Source organism: Sorex araneus, chromosome 4 (assembly GCF_027595985.1).
Source record: "Sorex araneus isolate mSorAra2 chromosome 4, mSorAra2.pri, whole genome shotgun sequence".
NCBI classification, from domain to species: domain Eukaryota; kingdom Metazoa; phylum Chordata; class Mammalia; order Eulipotyphla; family Soricidae; genus Sorex; species Sorex araneus.
Genome location: NC_073305.1, coordinates 118,855,855 through 118,867,836, shown reverse-complemented (window position 1 = coordinate 118,867,836; position 11,982 = coordinate 118,855,855). Strand labels below are relative to the sequence as shown.

At 38.5% G+C, this 11,982-nt stretch overlaps 1 long non-coding RNA gene across 1 annotated transcript; it reads left to right on the top strand.

Annotated features, from left to right (window-relative positions):
- Positions 1–5,703: 5,703 nt before the first annotated feature.
- LOC129404435 (uncharacterized) lies at positions 5,704–9,569 on the top strand. The gene is made up of 4 exons (XR_008629865.1): positions 5,704–5,811; positions 7,771–7,842; positions 8,353–8,398; positions 8,491–9,569. It is a non-coding gene; the product is annotated as an uncharacterized LOC129404435 (long non-coding RNA).
- Positions 9,570–11,982: the final 2,413 nt, after the last annotated feature.

Genomic DNA, 11,982 nt, shown 5'->3' with positions numbered 1-11,982 from the left:
CTATCAAAATAGTTAAGTGATCAGAATGTCTTTGCAGGATTTCATATATTCTCAAGAGTGCTGGGTAACAGGAAGGACATATATGCTGACCGAAAGTAATCTAAGAAGCAAATTACAGGAAAGCTTTAAGCAGGAATAAATGACAAAGGTAGTCCATTTACATACATATATATTACATGAATATAAATATATATATTTTTCTTTTCCAGTAAATCCACAGAGGAATGGTGCTTTATTTATTCTTCATATGTCAGTGGCAGGTTTTCTGGAGTACATATATGGACATATGTAAAAATTTCCTAAATATCTGTGAATTGCGGAAGAAAGTGGGGGGAGAAAAAAGTATAGAGCTATATAAATACCAGGCTATTATTGGTTAAAATAATCATAATACATAAAATGTGTTGCACTCTTATAATATTTATCATTGCCCTTGTTTCTCTCTCTCTCTTTCCCTCTCTCTCTCTCTCTCTCTCTCTCACACACACACACACACACACACTAATCTGACCTAGTTCCCTCACCCACTACAAGTTTATCTTCTTTTAGCACTTTATTTAAAAGTGTAATTCTTGCCTAAACTCAAGTTGGTATTTCTACACCATTTCCTGCTTCACTTCACTACATGGCCTGCATGCCATCTGGTCTATTATATATTTCATGCAGATTTATTTTCTGTCACAGCATATTTTGTTATGTAAGTTCCAGGATGGTGGGGCTGATTGTCTGTTGTTCTCATGACATCCCACGTAACTAAAGCAGTGGTTGTCTCTAGTAGGTACTTTTGAATGAATGCATATAGGAAGAAATAAATGAAGTTTGTTATGTGAGTCACAAATCCAGTCTTTTGAGGAAACAAAAATGATTTTTTCCAGTCGTTTGGAAAGAGCCACTCTGACATTACAAAGGAAAAAAGAAAAGGGGGGAAAAAAGCCAAGGAAAACTCATTACCAGATATGAATTAAAGCCTGTCTGCTTTTATGTATTCAAACCCCAACCAACACAGAACAGTAGTCAGAAGCTGGACTTAATTTCTCAGAAGGAAATGAGAAGCTTATTTTTCTGTCTTTCCATTGCTTTTGAGTCCGTGTCCTGATACAAGCCAAATGTTGTCTGTCAGCCTGTTACAGCATGTGCTCTCATGTGCTGCCACACTTTTCATTGCTGTCCCCCCGAGTTAAACTGCTCTGTTCTGCTGCCTCGCTGTCTAGGGCTGGGGATAAAACTGCTCAGCGGCCGCTGCCATGCTGTCTGTCTCTAGCTTTAAATGCTCCCATCTCCTGGTGTTTGCATCTGACTATATCTTGGCAGCTTCTGAATAAGACAGAGGAACCAAGCCACCACTGGGATGATGACGAATCATTTAGCAGAACAGTGAGAGGGAAATAAAGGTATGGCACTTACAGCTCTCGCTTTCCTTCTAAGCAGCATCACTTCACGTGGAGAGGATGGATTGCTAGCGAGTCATCATGGGCACAGCTGTAACTGGTCAACAGATGTAGCTCTGTTCCTATGCATATTCCATAGAAATACGGAATCGAGTGTTATGAAATAAAAGTACAAACGAAAGGGATTCGGTCCTTCTTTTAATGGGTCTGTGTGGAGAAGCCAGAAGCCTCCTGGTCTTTATTTTCTACCTTTCCAAGGAGTAGCAGATGTTGTGAATTCGACAAAATGTAAAAAATGCAAATGTCCACGAAAGCCTAAGTGGTCTTTAATGTAAAACTGCAGGAACGTTGAAATTCAAAATTTCCAGCAAGTAATGTTTATTAATATATTTCACATATGCTTGAATTATTTATTTACTTATGTTTGTCTTTAGGGTGTTCTTTGATGTTAATCCAAATGGCTCTACAAAGAGTGTTCAGCGATATGTATGATACTCCTATTCATGGCAAGGGAACATTGGGCCAGGCAAATGTTGGTTGTCATTAACTTGTGAGCCTTGTCCCTGGGAAGATTTAAGGCAGCTTGAAATATCAGAGAATGTGTCCTTCTGGTTGATCTATACATACCATTTATCTAAAATGCCTTCTCACAAATATGGCTACCTTTAAACTTTTTTCTTTTTTTTTTCCTTTTTGGTTGCAGTCTGAAGTTCAACTGTATTTCTGAATATTTTTTGAACTTTCTACAAGATTGCCTCCCTGCACCCATTTCAGCTTTATAAAGATTATAAAGTCACAGAACAAAAAAGAAAAATTGTAAGCTATTGGTCAATATTTATCCGGGGTTTCATTCATGTATAACAGAGGAATTATGTTACCTTAAAACACACACAGGGCTGTTGGCAAGGATTGTGGAATAATCCTCTGAGCACAATGATAATAAATATTATCGCTTTTTGAAAATAAAAGATCCTCCTCCAAACTTAGATTCACAGTGTTCATGTTTACATTTAGAAAAAAATATGGATGGCCAGAAATAACTGAACCTCTGCCTCCTCCCCTCTCAGGAGGAACTAGTGCAAATGACATATTGCATTAATGTCATGAGAATTTGGTTTCCAGGCTAAGGAAAGAGCTCAAAAGACTGGGGTGTATATTTTGCTTGCAGGAAGCCTGGGTTCCATTTCAGTGTTACACAGACCCCCTAGCAATGCTGGGAGCAACCACTGAATACTACAGGATGTAGCCAAAGATGGGGGGGGGACCAAGAAAAAAGAAAATTTGTTTTCCATTATTACTACCAATTTTATAGAGAATTGTTAAAATTTGAAAACAACAGTAATTTCTGTTTCGCATTGCCTTTGGAGAATAAATTGCCAAGCACTCTAACTTAGTACTTAGAAGAAAATATCATTCTTTATTTGTTTTCTTAAAAGATCTACCTGTCCCTATTTTCTAGGAGATAAGAGTCCAGCCAGCCCAGTGCCCTCTACTGGACAGAGAGTTGATGAGTAAGTGTGTTTACTACCTATTATTTATATTTTATTTCCAAATCATGCAATCAATAGATAGGGAGGAATTTACTAGTTCCATTCCCTCTTTCTTTTGGGGTCATATCTAAACCATCCAAGAGAAATGGCAATCTTTTCTCCTTTTTAAAAGATGATTGAAAAGCAAAGAGTTTCAAGATTAGTTTGCTTGGTATTTTTTCCCACCTGGCCGCATACCATAGCTTCTGTAGAGAACACTTAGAATGACTTAAATCACTGCACCTGCTATAACTGACTTCAGAGTATTGGAATCTATAACTCTACCTTTCATCCCTACAACATAAAGGATTTGATGTTCATTCTGAACTGATGGAATATATTGCTGCGATATGAAAATTGCAAAAGTACCACTAGCCATCCTTCCTATGGTTAACAGAAGTGACAACTTGTTGCTACATTTTTGAAATGTTCCTATATAGAAGTTATTTCTAGAATACAAGTGAGCAGACCACATTCCCTTCTAATAAAATTTATATCACTATATTTTAATCAGAAAGACAAAATATCCCTTATTAGACTGGAATTTAGCATCTACAATATTTAATACTTGTTCATAATAGAGCCTTTATTATGTTTGGGTGGTGCAATTCATGTGCAAAATATATTAGGGGGATTTAAAACAAAATGAGTCAAATACTATGGCTAAAGGGATTCTATGAGCTTTTCCTTTTCTTCTTTCTCTCCTTTGTTGGCAGTAGAATTTGTTAATTAAAAGCATTAAAGAGGATGAAATTTGGTACACTTAAGAGCTGCTTTTGATTGAGTTTTGACTCCCTGAACATTGAGTGCATATGAATATTTATTATAATGCATAGAAGTCCTCTTCCATGTCTTCTCTTTTTTGCAATTGGCTGTGGTTTCTCAGAGGTCTAAGCTTTGGTCAGTAACTTTTTGGTGGATTCGCGTGGTCAGCAACTTTTAAGTGGATAACTGTGATATCCTTACAGCATAAATATCCTGATGACAGAATATTTTCCTCTTGTATAAGTGACTCTATTACTTCTTATAGTTGTAGCTATTAACTTCTGATGTGTTACCATAGTTCCACAGCCACAATAAAATATCAATCTATAGTAGTTCAAAATAGTTTTGAAGATGTCAAAAAGAAGTTACTTCCTATCCTATCTGTGTAGTCATATGTGTTGCAATATGTATAATGTATGTGTATCTTAGGGACCAGAATGATTGTACACAGGTTCAGTGGGTAGGGTGAGTGCTTTTCTTGAAAGTGGTCAACCTCAGTTCGATCCCCAGCACCACATACAGTATTCCAAAACTGCCAGAAGTGATCCCTGAGCACAGAGTCAGAATAAAGCCCTGAGTACAGCTGGATGTGCCCCACCCCATGAAAAAAAAAGACTATATGTGCATTTTATAAGCAAAACTGTTTTTTAAAATTCTTTCAAGTCATTTTTAACACTATATTGAAAAATAAAAATAAGGCAGAGAAACTGCAAAAACCTTTAACATTAAAAAAAATCTTGTTCAAAGCTAGCAGAAGACCAAAAAACTGATCATATATTTCAGAATTTTTTGAAGTGCAAATTTACCGAGTGGGTCAAACATAGATCGTTGATCTCAACCACATCTTCAAATAGATAAAACATTCCCTTGGATTCAATAGGGATTGAGGAAGCTGCCAGGAGATATGTGAGCAGGGGGAGTGAGTGCCTGTATCATTTTTTTGCTTCAAGAGAGCAGAATATCAACATCAGATATAAAAGTATGTCAGGGCAAAAAGAACCTATTCAACTCCCAAAACTCTTCTAGTTTTCATTTCAGGAAAGAGGGGTTTTGTCCATACTCAGTAACATTAAGGGTTTACTCCTGGCTCCGCACTCAGGGATCATTGCTGCATGGCAGAAGAGATCATAAAAAGCACTAGAAATCAAACCTAGGTCAGCTGCATACACGTCAAGAACCTCGCCTGCTTCACTTTTTCTAAACCCAAGGTTGCAGTATTTTTAGCATTTTATTACGTTTATAAATGTTTGGGATGGTATATTGGAAAACACTTCAAGAATGAACTCTTTGCCACCAAACTGCAGGATCCTAAATTATTAGTTATTTGAATATCTGTTTCATTAGGCTACCAACTACTGTTTACTAATTACATGTGTAACTAAAAATATTTATGGAAGCCTGGTACTGTAATGAGAGTTGTATTGGGAGCAAAAATGAGTAAGTAAATAAAATAAAACCTTTCTTCCAAGGGATTTATATTTTTTTCAAATAAACAGTTTAAAACTACTGACTTCCTACTCTGTAATAAGTATTAGTTAAATGAAGATGATTTTTTTTACCTATAAATAGTCATAATCCCTGTATGTAGTCATAATACCTTTAAATTAGGCCATATTTGAGTTTTCAAGTATCTCATAAACATATTTATGTAGAAATCTAATCAGATGTTAATATTAATGTGTTAATATTAATGTCTGAAGCAAACTTTTATATACACATTTGCTTCTCAGTTTTCTCAATTTCTGAGTGTAGCAATCAAGTCCAAGTCCTAAAATCTTGTTTCCTACATTCATTTCACCCTCGTTCCAGTTAGGCAACAAATTTGTATTTCAAAATTATCTTTATACTAACCACTTCTCTACTACCAGTGTTTTTTTTTTTTTCCTCTGTAAGCACAGCAGGTACGGCATTTGCCTTGCATGCAGCTGACCCAGGTTTGATTCATCCATCCCTCTCGGCGAGCCCAAAAAGGCGCGAAGAATATCCCGTCTGCACGGAAGAGCCTGACAAGCTACCTGTGGTGTATTCAATAACCCCAAAACAGTAACAAGACTAACAATGGAAACATTACTGGTGCCCGCTTGAGCAAATCCATGAACAACGGTTTGACAGTGATACAGTGCTACAATGTAAGTCATTATCATCTCTAAAATGGAAAATTTCCATTGTGTGTCAGTATGAGTTATTTTTTCCTAAGTATATATTTTGAGCAGACGCAGTTCCGGACGCGAGCGTCTTCCCTGCCCCTCTGTGGTGCCTGGGAGCGCACCATGGCTGGAAGGTTAGCGGGGGGGTCTCCCTCCCTCCACCCCGTTTATGTGTGCATGGAGCCCTTCAAAATCATATATTTTGAAGTATGCATACCAAGCAGCTCAGATTGCAACCTTATTTGAAAATAATCTTTATATTTGTAGTTAAATGACATTGAGAGACTTATGAGACCAATAACCTTGTGAAGAGGAAACATAGAGACAGACAATACAAAAGAGAACATTTTCAGTACATGAAAATGGAAGAGGGCATAGGGGTTTATTTAGCAATCAAAGAACACCAGGGAGAGGGTATAAGGATGAATCTACTAACCAAAGAATATCAGGAAAAGGAAAAGAGATGTTGTATCTACTAACACCGGGAAAAAGGCATTGAGACACACACAAACACACACACATATAAATATACACACATATGTATGTATATATATACATATATATATGTATATATACATATATATATATATTCTTTGGTCATTATGTTCAGGCATACTTTTGACCACTGTTGCTTGCCTTATAAGCGTCATGTACTTTGTTGCAATATCTTAAATATGATCTTAATTATGGATTCCAAATTTGCTCCGGACTTGACCTCTGTATATATGTTGTAGATAAAATGTTAATTGTAATACTTACAGATATTTTACACTCGGGAGTGGAAAAGATCAGGCTCCCATTGTATCAAAATGGAGGATTAGTTACTTCCCAACTGAGGGCAAGTTTCATGAAAAAGGGGTCCTCATGCCATACTGCCATGTCTGGTGATTCAGTAAGGGGAGTATGAATGGGTACTTGGCACCTAGGAAGACAAACATTTCAGGCTGCCTACACAACTGTGCAAATATATGATAGAACTATGCAAGATTTTGTCTGTTTGTTTATTAAGGAGGTGCCGTTTGTTAGCAAGCTTCTCTAAACCTGTCTTCCCACTAGCTGGCTGTCACAGACCAGACACCTCACTCAGAATGGTACAAAATACTAGAATCTCTAATATCCAAGAAGCAAATCTCAGATTTCTACTACCTTTGGGGAAATCCCAGCCATCCTCTTTTAAATATCTCATAAGCCAATAAGACAGAAGGCCAACTAAGTAGGAATTAGATTTAGCACTTGAGTTATATATCTAGCTGGATTCTGCTGCTAGCTCATACTATAGAAGTATATTGCTCCTTTTCCCAGCAGGAGATGGCCAGGAATACAGGAACACTGGCCTCAACACATGAGATCTAACATCCATATTTCAGTGTTTTATCTTTTTGCTTCTGTAATCTAAAATATTTCTCAATTAATATTTTGTTTCTCCTTTTTTTGTTTTACAAGTACATGACGGAAAATGTAAGGGTGTGAAGAAAAATGTAAAAGTGTTAATATCTTTTGATATGCTGCTTCCAATCCAAATGTAATTTTCAAGGTTTTTTTACTATGTCTTTGTTGATATTTAATGCTGTGTTAACCATCACAGCTACCCTATCCAGACTGATAAAACTGAATTTAATGTATTTGTTAAATTAAGTGATTATATTGTTTTTGGGTTCTAATAATTTTACAAAGAAACATTGTGTGTTAGAGAACAAGGTATTTAACACTTCACCATGGCCAAATGTATCCATAGAAGTTTGAATCACAATGGGGGATTAAAAAATAAGAATACTATCAATAAAATGAAAAATAGTCCATAATCAGCATGAATAGATACTTAATGACAGTGAAGTTTTTAAAAAATTTTTGTTTAAGTATTGATGTGTGTGTGTGTGTGTGTGTGTGTGTGTCTTTGAGATACAGCTCTCAAGCAGGGTTTTCTCCTGCTTCTGTGTTCAGGGATCACTCCTGGTAGAGCTAGGGGGACCAGATGAGGTGTCAGGGATTGGACCTGTGTTGAATACATACAAGGTAAGTTTCTTTCTTTTTTTTTATTTTTTTATTAGTTTATTTTTAATTAGAGAGTCATCATGAGGGTAGAGTTACAGATCCATACATCTTTGTGCTCATGTTTCCCCCATACAAAGTTTGATAACCCATCCCTTCACCAGTGCCCATTCTCCACCACCAGTAAACCCAACATCCCTCCTCCCTCCCCAGTCCCGTCTCCCCCCACCCCACCCTGCCACTATGGCAGGGTATTCCCTTTTGTTCTCTCTATCTGATTAGGTGTTGTGGTTTGCAATAAAGGTGTTGAGTGGCCAAACAAGGTAAGTTTCTTGCTAGCTATGCTATCTCTCAGGCTCCCTAAATTTTGACATTTTTGGTTAGTGAATACTCATGTCTTCCTGACCTGTATATCTCTAGTCAGAAGCTATCTGCTCATGAATAGATTACAGAACTTAAAGCATATGTGTTTGTATGTCTGTGTATCTGTCTCACTGTGTATATTTATTGTATTTATTCTCCTAAACCTTTCAGGCAATGGCTATTTAAATAAAGTAGAGCTACTCCAAAATAAACTAAGGTAGGTTTTGCTCTTTAACTGTGACTACTTTGTTTTACAAACATGATTTAAATGAATGACTAGTGATTATTTCATTCCTTTGTTACATTTAGTTTCTTGTATAGATCTTAGAATTTTTTTTTAAATACTGTTTACGAGAACATGCCTTCTCCAGATGGAGCTCCAGCGACACTGAGCTTCTACAACACAGTTCCAGTATGCGGGACTGGGATATCTCTAAACCGCAGGGGGCACTGGAGCGGGGCAGCGCCAGCCCAGTTTGCAATTTGTCCCAGCCGCCAGAAGTCATGCCCTCAACCCTCCCTCAGCTCCATCTTGCCACAACCAGCAGTGAAGAATCCAAGCCTTTCCAGCAGCACCACAAGCTGGAGATCGCTCTGGACCCCAGACCGGGCCAACAACACCAGAGTGCCAGACGGGGAAGGTACAGCCATCACACCTTCTCCAGATGGAGCCCCAGTGACACTGAGCTTCTACTAACACAGCTCTGGTATGTGGGACTGGGACATCTCCAAACCACGCGGCCGCTTATGCGGCTGTGCAACCTTTCCTGATATACAAATATATGCTCAGGAATGGCTGAGCATCCATTATCCCAGAGGCACATAAACCAATCTCAGAATGCAACGGCTGCTGGCAGATATACTTCTGTACTCTGAACTAAGCTAAGGCCCCATGCAGCCCGGAAGGGGAAGGGTTTCTGTCCCTTGACTTTTTCCCCTCTAGACAGCATGGCGACCGCCAACATTCTGAACCAATTGGACAGAGAGGTAGGAGTTTGCAGTGATGGGACGGGATGGATAGGAAATCTTGCGATGAGGAAGACAGAACCAGCCCTGCCTCTTGCCTAAATGAGACCCCGAGCGGTTGCCTATGAACAGCTCCTCCACTCCTGAACAACCATGATCCCAGCACCACAGAAACCAATCTCGGAATGCAGCGGCTGCTGACAGAAATACCTCTGGACTTAATACCAGAATTCCAAATCTGGGTGGCTGCTTTTGCGACCTTGCAACAACATATGTTCTTTGTTAACAACAATAGAAAACATACAATCTAATGATGTTATTCTGACAGATCAGACTGTTGGGGGAAAAACTCCACATAATGATAGTGAGTTTCCTGTCGAAAATTGAATGTAATCAAAGTAAGGAAAGAGTAAAGAGAAAATCATCTGCTACACAGGCAGAAGAGGAATGGGAGGGGGGGTATGCTGGGGTTATTGGTGGTGGAACATGTGCACTGGTGAAGGGATGGGTGTTTGAGCATAGTATGACTGAGACTCGATCCTAAAAGCCCTGTAACTGTTCTCACGGTAACTCAATTAAAAAATAAATAAATTTAAAAAAATTCTGTTTATATCACACCATTTTCTTTGTTCAACCTGATATGAGGAGATATTGACTAAAAACACTTCTCTTTCTTTGATGAAATATTGTCCATCTACATACTACTTCATTGCTGGGAAATCTAAATGACTCAAAATATGATTGAGCAAATATTATTTTTTTCCACAAATCTCCTCACTTCTCCATTTATCTGGTGGCATATTTAGTTACATTTATGGGTTAGGATCAGAGGAAATATTTCTATGGTAACTAAGCAGAGCATATTTTCCTAGCAAAATACATGTTTTTTAAAAGAAGAGAGTTATCTAATCAAAAAGAGCAGTTTGAAGTAAAGTAATATGCTTGGAAAAAAATCAATAACCATGACTATTTTTTTAAGTTAGGGATATACTGAGGGAGCATGATTACAAAGAAAAAAATTAATTGCTTCTGTGAGGCTAGCATGATCCTCAGGAGGTAGCAAGCTTATCTTGCATGTGGCTGACTCAGACTCAATGCCTGGTACCACCTATGGTCCCCCAGGCACCACTAATAATGATTCATTAGCATAGACCTAGGAGTAATCACCGAGCACTCTAAGGTTTGGCTAACCAAAAATTCAACCAACAAAAAATGAGATTAAATTTTGAATAATCTCATTTGATGACATTTATGTGTCTCCTATACTTATCTTCTTAAACCTAGTCATTTCATGGTTACCACACTAAGAACTAGTTCACATAATTTTAGAACATGACCTGTTTTTTTCCTGAAAAAATTTATATGATTTTGTTCCACTTCTGATAATTAATTTTTCATTTTTATTCAATTTAAATATATTTTCAAAAGAGCATGATTCTAAGAAGCATTTAAAGGGCACACCACATAATCACAATAAAGCAGATATGGTAGCTATAAGTGAAGGGATTAAGCAGCTTAAAATACATTGTCACAGATCCTTGAATCTCCCTGCTCCTTTTCAGTCAAGGTCACATTTTCCTGACTACAACTACACGGATTGTTTTCAAGCAGTTTTGTAGACCCAGTCTGTTCTTCTCAATTTGTATACTCTCTTGGAGTGGGGGTGGGAGCATCCCCTTTGCCATGACATTTATGTTAAAGCACACAAATAGATTTATACAAATTCTGAGAAACAATATTGCTTTCAGTTGCAGCTATTGATGACAAAAATACCTTTGCGAACAGCTTCTATTTCTACTTGTCACTGTCACTGTCATCCCATTGCTCATCGAATTGAACGGGCACCAGTAATGTCTCCATCATGAGACTTATTACTATTTTTGGCATATCGAATATGCCAAGCTCTGCCATGGGGCTAGATACTCTCAGTAGCTTGCCGGGCTCTCTCCTACCCCCTGTGCTATCGCTTCAGCCCTTAGTTGAAAATAAATAGGCCAAGAGCCAGAGCGAGCCTTGGACATGAGACACATTTCTTCGCATTCCTTATCTCAGCGCCTCCGACCGCACAAATATTCACTCAACATCTGGCGCCCAAGTGTGGGGCCTGAAGATAACTTCAGGAACCCAACAAAGTCATTGCCTGGGGCCCATAAGGTAGCATGAGGTTTTGCTCCTTACATAGACAGGGTCTGCGCCCATCTGTCAGCATGAAGCAGCTTCAGAAGATGGATCACCGACCATTTTCCCCTTAAAGATTTAAGGTGGTGAAATCTCTAGAGGGGGATATGATGTAGGCAGGTATATAGAAAAGGTCCTTGGCAATGAAAATTGATATTTAACAGAGTCTCTGGGAAGGAGACTCTTAAGACTTGGAGATTCAAGAAAACAAAAGACCTGGAGGAAACCATCAGCAGACCCTGAGGATAATGTACCACTCCCCAAGAGGTTCCCCAAAGAAGACCATCACCACTCCCAACCTCCCTGGTAACCTCCTTAGCAACGGACTTTTACCTGGGAAGAAGCCCCACTTGGGGGCAGGTTGAAAAAAACCTATAAAAGACACCTTGAACAAAGGAAGCACGCGCATATGCTGCCTGAGCCCATGTGCTGCTTGTGCCTCCGTGGCCAAGCACATGTGTCACCCGAGCACATGTGTCACCCGAATCTCCCCTCTTGAGATGTGTACTTTCATGCTTTCATACTTTTGTGTCTAAAGCTCGGTTATGTGTAGTGGCTTCCTCCACCCTCGGAGAAGCCCGCGTTCTCTCTTGAGTGCATTATTTTCACTATTCTCTCTCCCACTTATCCCTTCCTCCTTCCCTCAGAAACCTCTAA